Below are 21369 nucleotides of genomic sequence, written 5' to 3' on the forward strand. Positions count from 1 at the left end.
TACTTCTAGGCTCCCTATCAGGCGTGTTACGCATATTCTTAGCAATAGATCGACCAATAGCTTGAGCAAATGTTGCCAAGTGACCTAAGTGAGCAGGCACCATGGGTGGAGGTGCTCCAAAGACTACATGTGGAGTAGGTATTGGCATTGGGCTTGGCGCATAGGAAGCCCTTGGGTTCCATGTTGGGTACGATGTTGTGCCATGTGGTGGCCCAAAGTTCATATGTGTGGCCCTAGGCATAGCAGACGTCGGATGTGACATGCTAATGCTAGCCGGTATAGTCCCATGGAAATAAGAACTTGGGTGTTGTGGTTGTGGAGCATAGGTAGTTGAAACAATGGGAGGAGTAGGGACTACATGAGTATGAGGACCCATAGGTGTATACGATTGGTACACACTTGTAGGTGTTGTTGCAGGCATTGAGCTACCATGTAGCGGTGCTTTACTAACAAATGAGGTCCATGGCGTGTTTCTTGGCATGCCCATCATTGGGGTAGGCATGGTAGCCGTGGTATCATCAAGGAAAAGATGAGCTAGACTTGGAAAGGTGAAGCTCTCACTTGTGGGCTCAGATTGCACTGAGACCCTGGAGAAACAACATATGGAGGATCCATCGGACTTACCGAGGGAGTCTCCATTTGCGATAAGGTCGGTTGTTTAGCCTTTCCTGTTTCCAAGAATCTCATGAGACCCGTTGAAGGCATGTTGATCCCTTGTTCTATCTCTCTAACTCAATGACCCTATGGATGACTTCACAAACTCTTTGTTGTTGATCCTCCACACTAATAGCACCCATTGTGGATTGTAGGACATCTAACCAACCCATGTGATAGGTGTGACCTGTGTATAGGTCGGTCAGAGTTCTCGTTTGTAGTTCGTACTCCCAGTTCTCATTTAAGAACGTTCCATCTAGAATTGAGGTGCTAGGGGTGTCCTTTGAACTAGATGCAATGTTGCTTTCTAGGGGTTGGCCCTTAGCGTTTGCTAAGTAAGGAGCACTCGATTGCTCTCTTAGCAAGGATATTGACATAGGGGTTTTCGCTTTTAACTCTCTTCGTTGCTCCGCCTTGGGTAAGCTCTCGATTTCCTTTTCCCTCGCTGCAAGGATATACCGCTCAACCTCTTGCACTTCGACAAGGCTTCTACCATCAGGTAATATAACCTCGGAGGAAAATAACTCTGAAGAGTCCAAAGGTACAGTGAATGAAGTATTCACATGCACATTCTCTAAGGGCATAGGCTCTACGTTGGTCATGAATGGAGAATTTACTTCCCCACCCCCCTCATTTACATCATTAACTCCATGTTCGGAGCGAGTGGCTCTACTAAAGGTTTCCTTCAAGCGGCTAAGCACACTCGGTCCGGACCGTGGGCCCATGGCATGCATGTCTTGGCTTGAGCTATCGGGATTAGGCATTGGGAAACCCTCCATGACATAGTAGTCAGAGGAAGAGTCACTAGCCGTTATGTTCGGGTCTTGGTTTATACTACCTTGGGTCCCCGTCGAGGGCCCGGAACCCAAAGTAGGTGGATATTGAGAACTCGCATAAGTCGAAATTCTCTCTAGTTGCTCCGTCTCTAGCACACAACCAGAGCGCAGATGCATGTGCCTTTGGCACGCTACAAGCATCTGCGAATAACCTCAAAGGTTAACCGTTTACTGTTTTAGGCGTCCGTTTTCACTCGTTTAAAAAAAAAAACGTTTTTTAATGATCGGTTTTTTTATTAAAGTGTGTGATAGCTCAAAACGAGCGTATCACTTAGAGGGTCGCGGTGTGCTTTACAGCACAACGTTCGGTCACCTGAAGCTCCGTTGCTCCTCAAAAAAGGCGATTTTTAGCTACGTGTGAAGCTAAAATTTGTAATTTCTAAAAGTGTGTAACTGAAGCGTGAGCTTGGGCTTGGGTCTGGGAGATATTATTGATCCCGGTCCTACCTTTAAAAATTTTATTTTTAATTTTATTTTTAAATTTTATTTTTAATTTTTTGGTGGGATAAGGTCACCGCAGCCCGCATGCGCGAGCACACACACACACACTCTACCTACCTACTTCCAACTAATACACCTACTGTTACACACTAATACACTCTATTAGCTCTCACAGATCTACTTCCTACTTACTGTACTTTATATTACACAGAACTAATAACCTTAATACTAACACCTTACACAGAGAAAAAACACAGTACCTTTGTGGCTCAAGTATGAGAGAGAGAGAGAGAGAGAGGATCGCCTTGCTCACCGCCCCTCGCCTTCTCTGTGCACTTCCTCCTGCAAACACCCTCACATCAACTCAAGTTAGAGAGAGAGAGAGAGAGAGAATTGACCACCTGTTCCATACCTGATCACTGTTGCCCTGGTTAAGATGGTTCACCGTTGCCTTGGTGGAGCCCGCCGCCCCGCCTCGCCTGACATAATTCTCTGGGTCCCTTGGGCTTCCCTCTCATATGAGAGAGAGAGAGAGAGAGAGAGAGAGAGAGAGAGAGAGAGAGAGAGAGAGAGAGAGAGAGAGAGAGAGAGAGAGAGAGAGAGAGAGAGAGAGAGAGAGAGAGAGAGAGAGAGAGAGAGAACCTACGTCTTGGAGGTCCTGGTGGGGTAGGCAACTCCCCCATCCCTCCTCTTGGATAGCCTTCTGCACTCTTGCCTGTTTGATGATGCACTCCATTGTCTCCTCATTGGGCATCTACCCCTTCATCGTGCAGAAGCATGACCATCTTGCGGTACTTGTTCCCCTACTCGTTCCTAGCCTTCTCTTGCAGGCTCCAAAATTATTCCATCAACTGCTTCAGCTTCTTGCACAGGGCATGCATCATGGAGGTGCGGTGCGATTGGAGGGCGTGCCAGGGCCGCAACTAACAATCTTCCTTGCACCAGCATTGGACGCGTTCAGATCCTCCACCTGCACGGATCTATCTCATTACTGAGAGAGCAATGATGATGATGGAAAGGCACTGCTAAATGGAGTGAAGTGGCTCTGGCTTGCCCTTGTCTTTTGGGCAATGGCATTAAGAGCTTGAGCTTCAACTCCACCATGCTACTGCAGGTGCACGAAATGCAAGCGAAGTGGAGGAGGAGGAGGAAAGTGTGGGGAAGGGGGGGGGGGGGGGAGAGAGAGAGAGAGAGAGAGAGAGAGAGAGAGAGAGAGAGAGAGAGAGAGAGAGAGAGAGAGATTGCGATCTGTAGGGGACTACCACTCTATAGTTAATAGCGTACATAAGTCTAGCACCACCGCTCCTCTATTGTACTGTATTTAAAAGAATTAATCCCATTGGCACACCATTCAAACAAATAGCTGTCCGACAATGAAGGCTCTCTCTCTCTCTCTCTCTCTCTTCTCGGTTGCGTGACTGTCTGGTTGCAGACCACACCCGTCAGGTGAAGGAAATCTTGCCACTTGTTAGAGGCCCCGGAATCCCTCCCCCTTTTATAATAGTATAGATGAGAAATGAGTAAGTGAGAGTTAGTATATAGGGTTAGTCACAATCAGGCAGCCAACTAGCCTTTAACCCAACAATCTCTCACTTAAAGCCCAATGTAGCCATATGTGCCTTAAAAGGCCAATGTAGCAGTAAGTGGCTAACTAAAGCTAGTATATATAAGGTGAGGTATTTGGTATATTGAAAACATTACAAGACCTTGTGGATATAAGATTCCTGAAGCAACTCAAGAATTCCCTTTTTCATGTCCCTTTTGATACGCATACCAAGAAAACGATTGGTGTTAACCCTCACGGCTCACAGACACCCTATCACCTACGACGAACGTTGTATTATTTACTTGGTAGAGTCTGGTACCGGGCTTGTCGGTCCACTAGGAAAAGGGTAAGAGTGATCTCGATGAGAGGCACACTCTAACTGGAACATTCAAGGGATTAGTTGGCTAAGCATGGGCGCCCAAGTGTGAATGGAGCGAGCTCATATAAAAGTCAACTAAACCTAAAATTCACTCATTCTCTCATTTGTGCAATTGAAGAGTGCTCTTGCTCCATCTCCATCTTCTTCTTCTTCATCTCTTTGTGTGTGTGTGTGTATGAGTGAGAGAGAGAGAGAGATGGAGAGAGAGAGAGAGAGTGTGCGATCGAGCATTGCGATGACGGCACGGCGGCGGTGAAGCGGTTGAGCGCGGCGTAGCAGCGTCTCCTTCTTCTTCGCGGCGAGGAATCCTCCACGACAGGAAGCGTAGAGCGGTGAGTGACACACCAACGCCATCTTTGAGCTTACTAGTTTAGGCTTGTTGTGTGCTTGGAGCCATTTGTGGCTCGCACACAGTGTATCAACAAGTTCCTTGCATTGACACGTGCGACATACGTGCACATTTTTGGCGCCGCTGCCGGGGAATGCCATACACTAAGCTTGAATGGCACTCTGTGCTTCTTTTGTGGTGCAATTTCAATTGTAGGAAAGGTAAGGAAGGAGGGTGTGTGTGTTGAGAAGAAGGATTTTGTGCTGCTGACGACAGTTGCACAGAGAAGGCGCTTACTTATAGAATACGCATAATAACCATATATGGCTAAACAATAATTTTTTTATTTAGAAGAATAACACAAGCTCGGTGGCATGCTAGTAATGTGGCATCTAGCCATCAACTCAGGCTGGTTCACACCACTTGTGGTTATACAATAGACATCTCATAGGGTTTTGTAATTCACCTATTCTTCTTAGAGGCTTCAACTGGCGGACACGTGGGGCGCAATTCAACATTTCAAGGGAGGTGGGTAGTAGAGGGTGAGGGAGATGGGATTTCTCTAGCTAAGGCCAATACACAGCCCATGTCGAACCTCCATTCAGATGCTATGGCTACACAACCTTGTAGAACCATAGTGGTAACCCTTGACAGAGCTCAACTCCCCTCTAACTATCCCTAACCGAATACAATCCCTTAGTACGAAATTTCTAAGAGGAAATTTGAGCTAATTTTTACTAATTTTACATTATCTTTCTAAAAATCTAGGTGAGATTTTCCTTCTCCTCAATAGACAGTTTTGAATTTCAAACTAGAATGATTATAAGTTGAGACACACTTTTCCTCCTAACACTGCTTTGGAGGGTAGATATGTAGTTGAGGGGGTTGTCTCCAACGGGTGTAACAGTATCAATGGGTGGGGAGTAGCAGTGTTCGAGAAAAGCAATTGGCTTAAACATACATAAGTCCTTGTTAGCCAATTTTGAATAGAAATATTGTAACTTTTTACTTTAAGCTATATTTAGATTTTTTAAAAACAAAATTCAATCCATTTCTTTCTACTTGAATTGTCTTGAACTCCTAATTGGCTCAAAGCTAAGATACACTTTTCCAAACACTAAAGAGTAGTTGTGAATGCGCTCAATTGTGTGAGCACAGGTAAGCCATTGGGAGAGTTAAGAGTATTCTCTTCTAAAGAGATTGAAAAATTGAGAGAGAGAGAGAGAGAGAGAGAGAGAGAGAGAGAGAGAGAGATTGGAGGGGACAGAAGAAGAAGACAAGATCAATTTTAATTTCATATTAGCAATCTCAAGAGACCTCAAATATCTATTTGATGAGTCTTGCACTCAAAGACCTAATAATCGGTAGGGATATGGGATAGTCAATTTACCACTCTTGAATGAAAAATTCAGAGCCATATATGAGAGAGAGAGAGAGAGAGTGAGTGAGAGAGAGAGAGAGAGAGAGAGAGAGAGAGAGAGAGAGAGAGAGAGAGAGAGAGAGAGAGAGAGAGAGAGAGATTTTATTATCGTCCTCGGAGGTCAAATATGACCTATGGGACCAAAGCTACATGTGATGTAGTACGTGTATGGTTGATAAGTAACTCTTGATGCTCCAAAATTGTGGTGATGAGAGTCGCAATGGAAAGACCACACCGTGGCTGGGAGAGGAAATTGTGTAGGTCTAAGTCATGGTTGAAAATGTGAGAGAAGCAAGTTCGGATGTGACCAAGAGCTGAGCACTCTAGTAGTGTGTGGTACTGAGACTCTCAAACTTGCAGTGAGCATAATGTGCACAGTCGATTTGGCTCTTCTCCATTGCCCCAACGCCCTGTCTTGCATCGAAGGAAATGGGAGCTAAGCCGAATGGCTGCGATAGTGCGTATCGCTGACAAGGGGATAGGCTCAAGCATGTAAGTGTGAGTCAGTTTCCTCTTTCAGCGAAGAACATGGTTTTGTAGTTGGGGCCAATATGCGTGGTGTAATGTATGAAGCGTGACCCACCGGATTGCTCCCAACCCGTAATACATTGGCATTGTAGAAAAGCTTCATTCACTTGGGAGTCAATTGAAGCATCATGTAGAGTCCTTGAGATAAGAGGAGTTTGGATGTATCATGGGTATTCTTATGGGGAGAAGGTGAATGCTATTCCACAAATTGCATATTTACATTTGATGCACGGCATTGGGTTGCATAATCGTTGATGGTGTCAAGTGTCCAAAGTGTACATAGAGTAAGGGTTCTCAAACTGTGTTGCTTGAGTGGGTGAGTGCAAATGTTATTTTGATCGGTTTCCTTCTCCACTCCCAAAAGAAGGTGGTGCCCCAAGTAGTGTGTGTACCTCTTTACAAACATTTTGTGAGGGTAGGCCCATTTATTTGGGTTTAGAGGCCCCATTTCAAAAAGCTCGCTAGCATCCTCCTCAGATGACTCATCCTCAGATGAAGAGCAGCTGCTTGTGCTCCATTCATCCATAGAAGTCTCCATCTCTAGGTCTTGTTGTCTACCCTGCTTCATGTCATACACAATTTTTTGTTGCTTGCCACCTACCTTATGATTTGGTCGCAACTCAAGGGAACCTGTCTCCCAATCTTGCCTAGCTTTCATAACCATAAGCCAAGGTCTTCCAAGGATTAGCTGATAGCCCTCCCCCTTAGTTGGGATCACATAAGCATCAATTGAGATTGCCACACCAAAAGCTGAAACCTTCACTCGATTAACCTTTCCCACACAAGCCACCCTTACATTATTTGCCATCTTAGCTTGTAAGGAAGTTTGCTCGTTTACTTCCAAACCCAACCTGTGCATTAATTTCTCTGTCATAACACAAATCTCGGCTCCACAATCTACGTACACATTGGAGACTCGCTGACTCTTAATCTCTGCATCAATGACTGGCACGATATCCTTCATGCCTCTTGCACTAATAGACCCAACTGACTTTGCCTTAGCCCTCCTGGTGCTGACCATCTTAGACCGGGTTCTACGCATCTTTGGGGAAAGGTGGAGGAGTTGCTGCCATGAAATCTTTGGTCCTTGCTTACTCACATCTGCTACCAGGTCGTAAGGTATGGATCCTACCCCAAGTGGAAAGTCTTCTACTCCTATGTGCCTCCTTGACCTACTCTTCCTTTTCTTGTCTCCTATCACTTGGGAGGAACCTTCATTCCCTTTATCCGGCTCTGAAGCTTCCATTTCATCAGTTCTTTGTCTCCTAACTCTCTTTATTGGCATGGCAACAGCTTCCTCCATTTTTTCTTTCCCTTTATCCTTACCATTGTCAAGACTTATGACAGAGACAACCCTGTCCTCCCCTCCCGATGGTAGTGGAGGGATCTCTGCTGGTGCTTGTGGTGGTGGAGGAGGGGGTCTCAATATTTGGATTGGTGGAGCCACGTGTGCATTTTGTCCATTTAGTGGCCTAGCTCGAGGAGGAGTGGCTTGCTGGCGAGGAGGCCATCTTTGATTACCATTTCCTTGATAGCGTCGTGGATGGGGGCAATAATACATGCCGTGACCTACCTCTCCACAGTTGTAGCAAATGTACTCACGTGCTTGCCTTTGTCCTTCTTGTCTATTTCGTTCATTTCCTGGCTGGGGAGCCCTTACACCTTGAACCAGATTGATGGACAGGCTCTCTAGTTGATTGGTGATTTGTTGAAGTAATTCTTGTTGAGAGGACTCTTGGTCTGTTGCTCCTGTCACTGCTACTACCCTTGTCGTAGGTTGAGCTAGCGGTGGAGGCTCCATTCCCCCTTGTAGTTGAGCTTGGAATTTTAACTTGCTATCCTTCTCCCTTGCATAAGTCATAGCTTTATCAAAGGTATCTTGGAATTTACCTTTTACCTTTTCTCGAAGGATGGGGTAAAGCCCTGCCAGGAAACAGTCCTTCTTTAGGCATTCTGGCGCCCTTTCTCCTTCACCTAGTGATGCACACCATTTCTCCCACAGGTTGGAAAACTTTCCTTCATAGCTTCTATAGTCATTGGGTGATGTTTGGCGTAGCTCTAAGAGCTGTCTCCATATCTCCTCTGGAGGCTCATGGCGGCGAAATTCTTCGATGAAGGCCATCTTTAAGGACTCCCAGTCTCTTCTTTCTTCAGGTGCTAAAGTTTGATACCATAATTTTGCACCTTCCCTCAAGACCAAAGGAAAGGCCCTTAACTTAGTAGCTTCGTCATCCCTTCCCGATACCAGAAAGGCCATTTCCAAATTATCCAAAAAGTCTGGAGCAACCTCCCCAGGCTTACCATAAAAATTAGAGAAGGCCATAAGTGAGAGAGTAAACAATTACACAAACAGCTCCAATTTATTTTAAAATAGAGTATGGTAATTACAATTTGGAGCTTTAGCACAACTTAGCTCAAAATAGGATGAAGATCGACACATCAAAGGAATGGTACTAGTCTAGTAAGGGTAGAATGATAGGATGAGGAGAGCGCAAGATTTCCCCAAGTCTCTCGGCTCCAAACAACAGGGCTATTCTTTGCTGATAAAAGATTTTTCTATCAATACAAATATTCACACGGATATGACGCACAAAATGGAAAGGAAACATGCGGGGATCATCATTCTCATTATTGGCATCCATACTTACACACAAGAGCCTAGCTTAGTTGCACCACCTTGGGACCAATGAGCCTGATCAGCCAAAGAAGGTCCGCACCTCGGATCACTTCGACTCTTCCTGATGCATCTGTGAAGACGTAAGGCGTGATGGCAACACTTTGTACAATGCTGAGCCTTTTAGCAAGCAACGATTGGATGCTATTACCATAATCAGCATGACGAATGAAAGTGACACCATTAATGTGCAGCACATCATCAACTAAGATAGTTTCCTTAGATTGAGATAACTTCTTGAAAATTAGCAGCAAAGGTAGGGCAGGGAGGTTTTTCACCCGGTCTCCAAAGCACTTTGGACAATATCCAAAGTGATCTTCACGCGGACAGGAGGTTGGCTTGGGATTGGTGGTGTCTGGATTCACAAAGTGCACTGGGAGCACTCGCAGACGGGCGGCAATCTTGTAGGCAAGCCTTCGTCTCTTTGCTTCAGGAGGATTTAGGGGTGAGAGTCGTGGTTGCAAGTTGGAGGTTAAAGTTGGTTGCTCACTAGACTTTTTCTTGCCTGTAGTGGTCATGTAATCCCTTATTAATGAGATTAAGCCAAATGTTACCTTACGCTTGAGCATGCGCTGCGGCCTTGGGCCACTTAGGTGTAGAGGTGATCTTCCTCCTCTTAATCGGCTCCTCAAGAAAGAGAGGTCTGGTGATGCTTTCTCTTCCCTTAATGTGTGTCACAGTACCTTCATGTATGTTGATGTAGAATATTTCAAGCTCGTGTGCGTTGGAGGTTTCTGGAGCACTCATAGGTTGAGAGGAGAGGTATATCAAGCTCTTCTTCTTACTCTCCTTCGTTGGCGACGAGCACGAACAAGGCATGTAGAAGAACTTACTTCTTGAATTTCAATGACACTGCAACCTGGTAACAAGACCTCGATGAAAGCTTTTAAGGCCTCTAAAGCCTCCTCCTCTTCTGTTCTCCAATTTGCAAACTCCTCACGCCATTCGTCCATGTTGTAGATTGCACATCTTCATTGCTTGTGGACTGAAGGTCTGTGTAGCCCTCCTCCGTGGGGGCACCAAAATGATAGCGGGAAAAAGAGTAGTGCAATCGGGTGGCCTCTGTACTCGTGCACACTCCACAAACCACGCCTCATGCAAACAAGCAAAGAACAAAACAAAGGGGGCACCACCCTAAATTAAGAGGTTTAGGGACCTCACACATAGTGCACATAGGCAAGTGAGACTTCTGGCATTATGATGGCATCAAAACATATGGTAAAACACATAGAAACGAAGCTTAGGGACCTTATGTAGCATATATATACACAAGACATCACCTTAACAATACAACGGCATCTGATCATACATAACAAGGATATAGAGAAGCAAGCCAAGGATGGCATAATCCCTTGTCAAAAACAATCAACCCAGCAAGTAGGTATGATCCTACTAGCAACACATCAATACCTTAGAGAATGATGGCGAGGATGGTGGCCATGGAGCATGAGAGAAGACTCCTTATTTAGGTTTTAGGGCTAGTAATGTAGCATACTAGAGGGAGAGAGAGAGAGTGAGAGAGAGTAGAGCTCCATCCATAGCTCTTCGTTGTGAGCAATGTCGTCATAGCTTCGTTGCTTGGTGAAGTGGGTGAAGTGTTGGTTTTGAGTGAGAGAAGGCCTCCTTATATAGGTTTCTGAGAGGATTTAGGATTAGGGATAAACATGCTTAAATCCGCTGATTGGGGTTACTTTTTGCTTAGGGTGGTCAACAGATTGAGGTCACCTGAAATGTCACCATCAAGATATTCTCTAGAGTGATGTGAGAGGGGAGGGTAAATGCTGATTTTTCTGATTGTGACACATGGGGATAAGGCCTTGACCAGCATTTAAGAGCATGTAAGGTGGCTGTTGAAACTGGAGGTTCTGCACATGTCAGGGGGGGACCTGCGGGGGGGAGGTGGCAGCTGGGTCCTCCTGAATATCAACTTCTCAAAAAATCCTCAACCATGGCTTCTTTTGACATGTGTTCTTTGAAAAAATCAGCATGTCTCTTTTGAACTCAAAAGTCTTTATCCCTGTTGACTCACCTTTACCATAAGATTTTCCCCTTTTCTCCTCCTGTAACTGCATTGTTGATGCCCAATCACTGCTTCTAGTAACAGTGAACTGTTACCTACCAAATACTTATGGTGCAGTAAAAAATATTTACCATGGGTAAAAAAAGTCACTGTAGGTAAAAAGTGATTTGTATTTATCGTGTAGGTGAAAAATATTTACTGTAGGTAAAAAATATTTACTGTCGGTAAAAAAAGTGAAAATGGAGTATGCTGTGCTGTGAGTCCACACGAACATCCTCGTGTAAATTTCACTAGAAATTCACACCTAGAATGGGCTATTCTGTAAGATATAGGTTGTAGGCATGCATAAGAGCTCGTTCCCACGTATCTTCTGTCCATGGCACTTTTTACTCTTTGGTGCTTGTGAAGTAGATTTTTCTTCTCTTTCGAGATCCCTTGGACTAGAGTATCCTCATCTCCCCAACAACTGACTGTGCCTTTATTGCATCTTCAGAAGGGGTCCTAAAAACCATGCATCAGGTGCTTGAGTCAAAAAGAGACCCTACAAACTTAATGAGGAAGTTGCTTGAGAAGCTTCCTATGCATGAAAGTCCCAAAGTTAGGGGAATCTTTGACCTAACCTTCCACTCACCCAAAGGGCACCCCTTTTCTAAAAGGGCACATGGGACACATGTCAACAGACTCTCACTAAGCTTAACCACATGGTGTGCTTGAATGCTATTGGTTGGGCTAAAGAGGGGTCCAATGAGCTTCTAGTTCCATCCAACAAATATCTAGATATTTTCAAGCTCTCTCTCTCTCTCTAAGGGGTAAGGAGGACACTTGTCAAAAGACTACCCATGTACTTGATTGCATGTTGCATGTGATTGGCTAGGGGGAGAGGGGTCCAATGAGCTTGCAACATGTGGAAAAGTTGCAACTCGCCCCAAGCAATCAAGGGGGGTGCTAGGGGGATATACACCACACACACACACACACACACACACACTCATTTTGGGGATGATTCTCACTTGGTGAAAGTTGAGGAAAAACACCTCCTTCTCCAAGCTTGTGAGAAGTGAGAGCCTACATCGGCACTCTTGGCTATGGAATGCAAATCTAACCAAGAGCCATGCTTCAATGCTTAAGCTTGCCATCTTCTCCATCTTCATTACTATGCTATTATGCATGCTAGCAAGAAGAGTGATGATAAGTGAGGAATTATTTCTTTCTCCGATGGAATGTTTCTTCTTCCTCTTCCGTATCCTCATTCCCCGCTAGCTCTCTCCACCTTGGAAGGTGTTTGAGGCCTTGGGACTGAGGCTTGGGATAGTTAATGCTTTCTACAAAGTTTATGTTATGCTTGTGATGCATGAAGCTTTCCATCTTCATTGCATCACCTAGGTCACAAGGAACACAAAGATTGTATTGTACCAAGTCTCTCTTGATGGGATACAAATGCCTATTGGAGGGGGGACCGGTTCCGTATGAATCTGGTCCTCAACTATTGTCATGTTCTCTAAACTCTCTATCTCTCTTGCAAAAGTATTGTTCATGCCAAAGTTAACTAAGTACCATGTTTATGTTGCTACTATCAATTAAGTTCACCCGTTATGCTCACAAAGTAATCTCTCAAAAGTGCTTCACCTAATTTCCTAATTCTGCTACTTTCAAAGTCCATAGGCCATTTCCATTACACTATAATCTATACTTCTATACTAAAATATAATGGCAAAGTGCTTGCCTTTACACGAGTCCAGCACTGCAAGGTTTGGCACCCACATAATCGATTGTGTGCATGCATGTGTGTGTGTGTGTGTGTGTGTGTGTGTGTGTGTGTGTGTGAGAGAGAGAGAGAGAGAGAGAGAGAGAGGTGGAGCCTGAGAGAGATGTATCGTGTAGCCTTTTTATGGTAAGAGAGACAAATATGACGCAACGTATGAAGGGAGATAAGGAAGCAATCAAGAGGGAACTCACTTTGGCCAAGATGTTTTGATGAATCAAGATTGCATGGCCTCTACATCTAGCATTGATGGTGATGATGGGGCTTGGCATTGAATGGAGTGATGTTAAAGAGACTAGCAAAGGATTTACAAGGCGGTGCAATGAATCCCACGGGGTGGTAAGGACATGAGGCAGAGTGATTGCAGTGAGTGCTTGCTGAAACAGAGGTGGTTTAGAGAGAGAGAGAGAGAGAGAGAGAGAGAGAGAGAGAGAGGTGTTCGAAAAAAAATCATTTTCACAACCAAACACAAGTCCTTTTTATGGATTTTCCAAGAGGAAGTATTGAAAAATAGAACAAAATTTTATAATCTTTACATTTTTCTCAAAATCATTCTCACAACCATTTATGACTCCTTTTTATGGATTTTCCAAGAGGAAGTATTGAAAAATAGAGTGAAATTTTACTATTTTAACACTATTTTTCTCAAAATCTAAGCAGGAATTTTTCCTTTTCCTCTTTCTCTCAGAAAGCATTTTCAAATTTCAAAGCGATGCAATTGTAAGACACATTTTCCCCGAATGCTAGTGAGGAGCCTTTGGCAACCAAGCAAAGTCGTAGGCTTCGTGCAACTCAGGGGCTGACTGAGGAACACTGCAAAGAGAGAGAGAGAGAGAGAGAGAGAGAGAGAGAGAGAGAGAGAGAGAGAGAGAGAGAGAGAGAGATGCTAAGTAAGAGAAAGTGGTTTGAGGGTAAGAAGGGCCATGCCGCCGCAAAAAGCGGCACCATTTTACTAGTATATACTAACTAAGAAACACACAGTTTACCTTCTTGTCAGTTTATGGTTAGTTTTAAGGGCATTTTGGGTTGAGTTTTTGCTCCCTGTATAGAGGAGACTCTGTCAAAATTTTCCCATGAATCTAGTTTATGCATCTCTACCCTAGCCAAAGCCTAGTCAAGCGCGGTTCAAGCCACACAAAAGTTTTTTTCTTGTAGGAAGAAAGTCATAGAAATTCAAAGGAAGAGAAAGGCCATAAAATACTTTCTACTCTCTTGACTTGAAGCATTAGGCTCTCCCTTATATATTGTCTAGGGAAGAATCACTTCTATCAGGAAGAGCCTCCAAGAGGAAGAGAAACTGGAAACTCAACACACCCAAGCTTTTTTTTATAAGAGAGTGGTGGGGAAGATTGATAGACCCTCGAAAAAGATGTTCAAAATTCTTAGGAAGAAAAATTCCAAGGATCACATCCCTCTTCTCTCTAATGGGCTTCACCAAGCCCAAACGTTGTGGAAAACATAAACCTAGCCAAAAGCCACTTCAGACATTTGTTCACATCCCCTTACCCTAGAAAGGAATAGTGTCTCAACAATATGGCTTGCCAGAGGGAAAGTTATCCCTCAAGTTGAAGTTGCCTAGCAAACCTTCCCCTCTCAACAATTGACCTTGAGACATCGAGCAATGACATCAACCTTGAGATTGTAAGGATGCCATCTTCGCTTTTGTAGTCTTAACATCATTGTAGCTCTAAATCTCATGTTTATTGTGAAGATTGATGTGCCGGAGTAGAGGTTTTGCCTCTCAATCTTGGAAAGAGAAAGTATTTTGGTCCCATCATGCAAAGTTCATGGGTAAGTTCAAGTGCACAACCACCACAAAGAGTTCATGCTCAAGTTCAATGGCATGTGGAAGTATCCACTTCTCACTTTATACATCTTGAGACACCTCTCCATTTTGTCATTTGCACATACATTCTTCCCTTCAAAACCCCTCCTCCTCACTAGCTTTCACTCATTTGTATTGTACAACATTTTTTTTGGAAATAAAGTTTTTGTAAAAGGCAATGGTTTGCTATAACATTTTGGATGTTTTCATCGTCTCTTTTTTTCTGGTGCAATGTTGGTATTTTTGGTGAACCATTTTTTCAAAACTCCTTGAGTGTATATTTTGTCTTGAAAATAGTTCTTTTGTAAAAGCTGATGGGTTTGTGAAAACTAATAGTCCAAAACCATATATCGAGAAAGTTATATAAACTCCACACTACTTCAAAAATTCACTTGTAATGTACATACTCTTTGTTAGTAGCTTAGAATCTAGCTTTTAGGTTAAGGTCCTTGGATCTCATCGTAATATGCTACAATCCCTGACTCTAGAGGTGTGGAAGTGATCAATCTCCAACGTAATTCTTGCCATAAGCCACTATGTGATGAGATAAAACGATGGCCACATTACATGTAGCAATAAGTTAATAACATGCACAATGCAAAAAAAAAAAGGGCTCAAGAGAAGACTCACGACTTCGAGAGCAATATTGTGTTTGTTGATGAATGCCGCCAGCTAGGAAAAGTTTTAGACATAGAGGATGTTGTGGTGTTCACAACCTCGGTGTTTGATCTTTGAGAAGGCATGGGGTACATAGAGTTATTGCACAATGCCTTTGGGAAAGATTCTTGAAAATTAAGCTTTGTAATGTAAGGTGTATAAACTCATAGAGAGGGCACTAGCTAAGAGTACTCACGGAGACCACTAGAGAAGGCAACAACATTGCAAAACATGCTTGACACAGATAAGTAGAGAGGTAGAAGTAGGCAGTGTGTGGAGCATGGCAATACTCTTACCATGTAATAATTTTTTTGTCAGCACAAAATAAAACTGTTTGTAATTACCATCTCTCTCTCTCTCTCTCTCTCTCTCTCTCTCTCTCTCTCTCTCTCACACACACACACACACACACACACACACACACACACACACACACACACACACATTTCCATTACGAATAGTACGCATGTAAATTTTCTAAAAAGCTCTTCCTGGTGACAATAAGCACTAGCTAGGAAATGCTATGTTGCAAATGGCATTCATGCTTTTGTAAACAAACCTGATGTATAGCTTTAGAGACAATAATAAAAGAGGGATTAACAAGTTTTTAAAGATGCTTTAAGGAGTGTTTTGTATGGATGTAGCTTTAAAGCCTTGCGAATTGGGTAACACCCAAGATAATCAAAATTTCTTGTGACTTCTCTTTTAGGATTTCTTGGGAAGCCTAAGATGTGAAGATTTCCATTGATTCTTGATTCTTGTAATCTCAAAGGAGGAGTGTTTTTTACAAACTTTTTATTATTCTCTAGGCATTCTTGGTCACTATATTCTATGGATAGCACACATAAAAAATTACATTTTTAAATTGTGCATCACTTATTACATTTCTACAAGTTACATAATCGATTTGTTTTGAGTTGGAGTTTGGGAAGGACTATAGATCTTTTACAAATAATTATGCTCTTGCATGAAGAGGAATTATTTTTAATTTTCACCTCTATTAGTTAGGGTTTAGGATTTGACTTTTATATGCAACCCAACTACTCCACTACTACTTGGTTGTGGGCAAGCTTAGGCATGAGATTTCCTTAGTTGCTTAATACTATACAAGAGAGGAGAAGTTGTTGGTTTATGATTATAAGATGAATGGATTTTTGTACGAACACTACTTGTAGATTGGGCTTATGCTATCTCAAATGTCTCATGAAGCTATGGGTATGTATTTGAATGGGTTCTGCATATGGCATGCATTTTGCATGGGTGACGTCAAACCCAATGTTGCCTTCATCCTCATAATGTTTTTGGTCTTTCTTTATTTTGCTAGAGACACCAAGGGAGTAAACAAAATCCCTTTGAACTAGGAGATGTGTGTGAAGATTTCCTTAGGTGCCACTCTCAAGATCAATTGTTAGAATTCACACATGGAAACATCAAACTTTTAATAACTTGTTGGCCATCAAGTATAACACCTTTGCCTCAAACTATGGCTTGGCCTAAAAGACGAGTGATACATGTATTGTGAATAGAGTTGTGGGTTATAAAGCCCCTATAGTAACATATATTTGGAGGGTGATTCAAAAGGTTGGTGTGTATAGTTTTGTGTACTCTTGCTTGAGCTATTAACAGGGAAAGCTCCTTCACAAAATTCCATGAGCAATGAGGTGTTATAATTTGCATGGTGGGTGCAATCAATAGTAATAGAAGATGGATTGTTGAGGTCTTTGACATCGAGCTCATGAGATACCAAGATATGCAGGAGGAGATGGTGCAAATGCTACAAGTTGTTGGGGCATATGTGGTACTCTCTCTATTTTAAATGCCAACCATGAAAGATTTTGTGAGGATGGTGGAGGATCTTAAACAAAAGCTCTAAAGCCCCTCTAAACACCAATGATAAAAAACATGTTTTGAAGTATGCATTTCATTTCTGATGTAGTGTCTTTTAGTTGTATATGTGGGGAAAACATTTAGCAATTATCGATTCACTTGCGGTGTCATGTCGGTCTTTCTTCTTGCTTAAAACCTCTCCACTACAACTTTTAAATATGAAATTAGTAGGCAAATGCATGGCGTTCGATGAAGGTTGGAAGCCATTTGGAAGCATGATTCCTAGTGAGTTTTTAACAATGGACCATTCTCGAACTTCAAGTGTCAGGGAGAGGGGGGCGGGGCAACTAACAACCTTTCACACAATCTTCTAGCTTTCAATGGTGGAGATGTCAGACAATCATCCTTTTGACAGATGAGATGTTGCAGCCACAAGAAGGATTTTGACTACTAAGATAGCTGCCTTCCCATTGTTGATGTGTCGAAAGATGATAGAAGTGTCATCTGTTGGATTCTTATAGCTATTGAGTTTGCAATAATCCAATGGCTTCTCGTTGGTATCGTCTATGATGTGCAACATTATTTGTGACAGGTGGTGAGTTGACAACCATTTAATAGCAAGCAGGTTGATTATGCTATATAATGGTGTGAGGAGGGTGTGAAGATGGAGGGTGCAGATCTACCCTGACTCCCGACCTTGAAGGATATTTATGTTGGTGAAGTGTTGAAATTTTAGCCAAGAATGGGGGTAAACCAATTTTATGTAACTTTTCTAATTCAACTTTAGATTGTTGAACATTAGTGTAGGTTGTCCCATGCAAATTTCATTTGTGCTAAGGTCCAAACTAGGCCTTGTAGTACGTTGTCATTGTTGGTGGGTGTTGTCTTAAAGTGAATTTCGCATTTTTTCTAGTTTATGGGAGACAAGGATGATCACGTAGGGCCCTTAAATCCTAAGCTTCAAAGTGGAGTAAAAACTCTTTCATGGTATTAGTCATTGCATAGTGCATGAAAGTGCGCATGTGGTGTGGATGCGTGTGTGTGTGCATGCAGGGAAGGTGAGAAGGAGAGCATGCACGGTGCTGTGTGGGTGGAGCAACCCTCAAAGTCAGGAGCTCCTTATTCTTTGTATATGTACAAAGAAGAAGGAAAGTATGGGTAGTGGGTGGCTGGACACCAAATGTCTAGCCCCAAGCAAAGGGACGTCGCCTTTACCCCAACAACCTCCCACTTAAAGGTCAATGTGCCAATAAGTGGGTCCTACTAACTAAAGTACTAGTATGTACAAGAAAATAGGTGAGAGACCCTCTTAACCTACATCCATTTGCTTGCTCTTTAGATCTACATGAAGTTGTATGGGCTCTAGTGATAGACGAGCATGTGTATCCATGCTAGAACCTGCATGCAATTCGCATAGACAACGCTATATGGTATGCATAGCTCCACAATGCATCATGGTAGTGTCAATCATTGTACGACTGACAATCCTTGGTGCAAATGCTCCCACTACAACTACTAGGTTGGGTCTCAATACTAATAGATCATACATGAGATGCCGAACACTAACAAAATTTGTGCAAACCTGGCTATACTACCCTTCTCAACACTATCTGCATGCATTGTATCGTTAAGACTACTCATCACGTATGGATTTGTCATTGTCGACCCTCGGATGGCTATGCATCTTGCATCCATAGGTGGAACCATGCGCCTTGGCATCAACTCATCAGCCTCTAGCATGAGTATATCAAAAAACTCCTTGCCCATCATGTTTATCTATGTCTCTAGGGAGCAAACCCGCTCTACCTCTGTACTCTGACAACACCTGTTGTGTCTCACTAAAGCATGGACACTCTACCTCTGTCTCTATAGAGTCTACTGGCACGTCCTACCTGGCTAAATGGTCTATCTCGTGACTCCTGAGCATACTGGAGCTCACTTGCAAAGGAGACACATGTCATCTCTTCCTCAATGCATGCCAGGAACAAAATTGAGGCTATACCGTCTCAAACCTCAAATACATGCATAGGATATACCAAGCCATGCCCCAATAATCACTAGTGATCCACAATGCATCTGGAAAGACTGCTCTCTAAGCAATATCTCTGACACCCACAATTTACTAACTATCTTACTAAGATGAAGCTCTACCTCAACCGAAACATAGTACACATGTCGTAGAATATATGATGCATAAATAGGTAATGACAAGCCTAACATCTCCTACAACTGCAATGTCAAACGTCAAACAATCGACCAAGGCTCCCACTAGAGAAAGTGCTAAACAACTCACACTATGGTGTGACGTGGAAAACTGCCTCCTCGTCTAGCAACCAACAAGGAGAAGTTCCACCTCTCGAACACATGTAAGCAGAAGGAACACTAAAGGCAAGCATGACATCACCATCACTCACATATGAAGATATCACTTTAGCATATGTCAAAATCGTCTCTACATTGCACATATATTGCTGATGTTGCCTCATATGTCTAAATCAATGACGCCTAATGCGCCTTGTGTGATCGCAATGCCAACGTCGCATATATCGGCAACTACGAGACCGCCAACTCTCACGAGTTGTCACTCGACTCTGAACTATCACACATGTTTGCTATACGGGTGCCAAGAAACCAAAACTATGGCAAGAAAACATGGGAGAAATTTGCCAATATCCCCTGTAAATTGAGCAAAATCTCAATCATAAATCATGCCAAAATGGCAACAAAGTGGGAGATCACTCAACCACTACACGATCATAACCATGCTCAACCGCATCAAAACCGATGCTCGATTATGCGTAGAACAGCTCCATAATTTGCATGCATAACATCATCACTAAACCAAGTGAGCCTAATCTGGGAAAAACAACTCAATTGTGTGTAAAGCGTGTAACCATATACGCAAGTAGTGAGCAAACACAATGTTCAAAATGCGTCCCAAGTGAAAAGTGCCTGCAAAGATCTAACAATGGTCCAAAAAACCTGTAGAACCTTTAAAGCTTGTGACTGTCTGTAAATCTATAGCCATGTAAGCATATGGAACTCTCACTCTTGCGAGAGTGGGTACAAGAACACCGTATTCGTGTCCGAAATTGACAAAACCTACCAAAGTGCGAGTAAAATCTCGATCGCTGTCAAAGCGGGAGTCACTCTTGACCACTAAACCATCATAGTAAACTTGCAGATACACACAAAGGATGGCGAGAATCTGGAAAAAATATGAGAGAGCTTTCCCTAAAATTCAAGCATAATCTCAAAAATCTCAATATAGCCGCATAATTCATGAATAGACACTCGGTGTCTTAGTAGCAAAACCACATATGGTATACCTAAATACCCAAAACCGTAGCAATGTATCTCAATTCAGAACGATCTACTCTATGGAACGACTGTACTTGTCCAAAAAACCTTGTAAACATGTGAATCTACCAAAGCCGCAAGCTATACCTAGCTCACATTGTATCCACATAGTCATACATACTATAAAATTGCACAAAACCGTTGAAACTACTCTTTGGAGTGACCAACACAGTCATACATGAGCACAACACTTGTGCTGCATATCTGCACTCGAAAGAACTCACACCCTGTGAGCAAAATAGCATGGAGTCTAGCACACACTACCTCGTTGATTGAAAAGTACGATGACAAAAAATCAGACGCATAGAACAACTAGACACCTGTGGTCATAAATGTCGTACGGGAGCCAAACTCACTGGTGGGAAATCCACTCTGAAATGGTTTATCAAAGCCGTATGTGTCAAATGTGCGTCACAAAAAAAGAAAAACAAAGAGCTGTAAGCCGAATCACTAAGGAGGCATTGTTGAGCCGAGTCGCTCCGGATGCAGGCTAGAGGAGAGCTGATGCCTCTCTCTCTCTCTCTCTGTCTCTCTCTCTCTATCTATATATCTATCTCTTGTTGTTGAGGTTGGGATGCAGAGGGAAAATTGTCGGAGCAAACCTACTTTGGATGGGTGTGGGAGAAAAGTGGATGGTGAGGCTACGCCAGAGGAGAGCCATTCTCTCTCGCTACATCAAATCCGAGAAGAATGCTCGATGCTGTCTTCTATCGTCGGATGGAAGCACGCCGATGCTTGAAGCCAATGGTTGCAAAGGAAACCGATACCGAGCTAATGGACCAAAGCCGTGGAGATACAATGTCGAGTCTGAGAGCCAAGGTTGAAGCCGATGGCCCAAAGTTGTCTAAAAAAGTGTGCTGAGAGTGCATGCGGCCTCTCTCTCTCTCTCTCTCTCTCTCTATCTTCTTGCTCCGAACTATGTGAGTCTGTGTGCATGAACCACCCACACACTTCCCCTCTATTTTATTGTCGGGGTTTTCTCTCTCTATCTCCACTTTATAAAGCTTCTAAAATGCTACCCTTCTCTCCACTCACTGTCTTGTACTATGAGGAAGTGCTATCTGTATGCTCCAAAAGCTTCAGTATCTAGCTCGATTTTACTTGCAATGTGT

Source organism: Adiantum capillus-veneris, chromosome 2 (assembly GCF_014529385.1).
Source record: "Adiantum capillus-veneris isolate H3 chromosome 2, ASM1452938v2, whole genome shotgun sequence".
NCBI classification, from domain to species: domain Eukaryota; kingdom Viridiplantae; phylum Streptophyta; class Polypodiopsida; order Polypodiales; family Pteridaceae; genus Adiantum; species Adiantum capillus-veneris.